We start from the raw sequence: 1,651 nt of genomic DNA on the forward strand, positions 1-1,651 counted from the left end.
CAGCCTCTGCAGCTCCGGGCCTGCTCGGCCCCTCCCATGAAAGGTGCTCGGGTCTTCGGGGCGCTGGGTCCCATCGGTCCCTCCTCACCTGGGCTCACCCTCGGGGGTCTGACCGTGAGCGAGCACCGGCTCAGCAACAAGCTGCTGGCCTGGAGCGGCGTCCTCGAGTGACAGGAGAAGCGCAGACTCTACTCCCACTCCACTATAAAGTTGAAGCGCGCCCTGTTCTGCCAAGCCTACGTGAACCAAGGCGAGAACCTGGAGACCAACCAGTGGCAGCTGAAGCTGATCATGCTGCTGATCCCGCAGCAGCTGATGGCCATGCTGAGACCCCTGTTCCGCAACTCCCAGCTGGCACAGTTCCACTTCACCAACAGAGACTGCGGCTTGCTCAACAGGCTCTGCCGCATCATGAGCAACGGCTTCGCGGGCTGCATGCCGTTTCGCCACATCTCCCTCTGCGAGATGTGCGTGCTCATGTTCCTGTGTACTCTTCCAGGACGAAGAGCGGCTTCGTCAGCCGCATCTGGCAGGTCATCACTACCCGCAAGCAGGCAGTGGGACCTGGTGATGTCAACTCAGGCCCAGTCCAGATCGTCAACAACAAGTTCCTGGCGTGGAGCGGCGTCATGGAGTGGCAGGAACCCAGGCCTGATCCCAACAGTCGGTCCAAGAGGTGGCTGCGGTCCCACGTCTACGTGAACCAGGGGAGATCCTGAGGACCGAGCAGTGGCCGAGGAAGCTGTACATGCAGCTCATTCCGCAGCAGCTGCTGACCACCCTGGTGCTGCTGTTGCAGAACTAGCGCCTGGTGCAGTTCCACTTCACCAAGGACCTGGAGACGCTGAAGAGCCTGTGCCGGATCATGGACAATGGCTTCACCGGCTGAGTGCACTTTTCCTACAAAGCGTTGTGCAAGATCCGTGTGCTCATGCTCCTGTACTCCTCTGAGAAGAAAATCTTCATCGGCCTCATCCCCCAGGGCAACTTCCTCAACGGCATACTGCAAGTCATTGCCAACCAGCGCAGGTCCTGCAGTGGAACCTGGAGCAGGAGCAGCAGCAGCAAGGAATGGGGGGTAGTGGCTACCCCGGATGAACCCCTTCAGGAGTCACAGACTAGGTCCCCGCAGAGACTGGTGACACGCTTCTGAGCAGGAGCCCCGGGGGACTTCGACTGCCCAGCAACATGGAGGATGGCATCCTGAGGCCTCCAAGGACGGTTTTCACCCCTGTACGTTTCTCCAATAAAGCCTTTTAAAAACCAAGAAAAAAAGAATTCAGTAAAAAGTCAACTAACACTCAGCTGTGAACCCATGTAATCGTGGGATCTTTCCCAGTGCAAGACTTTTAAGGACAATTCCAAACTTTTCTGTGCTAATTGATCTATTTATACCATCCTTATTTCAGAGTCAATTTTGGTAATTTGTATTTTTACTAGGAAATCAGCTGTTTTCTTTAGGATTCCAGTTTGTTGCCATGGGTTTCTCTTATTATAATTTTAATTTCTCCTCATTTGTAGTTTTCTACAGATTTCTTAATTTTTTTCCTTTTGCTCAGTCTTTTTTCTTAATCAGAATAGATCTTTTTCATCTTTTGCAAAGGATTTTGTATTTATTTGTCCATTCTACTGTTTTCTATTAAATTAACTT

The 1,651-nt window shown here is 52.6% G+C and overlaps 1 pseudogene across 1 annotated transcript in view; it reads left to right on the plus strand.

The window, feature by feature from the left end:
• The window catches only part of LOC105510763, a 21,731-nt pseudogene extending 20,464 nt beyond the window's left edge, over window positions 1-1,267 (plus strand). Inside the window, exon 4 of the transcript XR_001001609.1 lies at window positions 4-1,267. The product of XR_001001609.1 is annotated as a prostate tumor-overexpressed gene 1 protein-like (transcript). The remainder of the gene's footprint in view (window positions 1-3) is intronic.
• The last annotated feature ends 384 nt before the right edge of the window (window positions 1,268-1,651 follow it).

This window comes from Colobus angolensis, unplaced genomic scaffold, assembly GCF_000951035.1.
Source record: "Colobus angolensis palliatus isolate OR3802 unplaced genomic scaffold, Cang.pa_1.0 Scaffold190, whole genome shotgun sequence".
In the NCBI taxonomy this organism is placed as follows: domain Eukaryota; kingdom Metazoa; phylum Chordata; class Mammalia; order Primates; family Cercopithecidae; genus Colobus; species Colobus angolensis.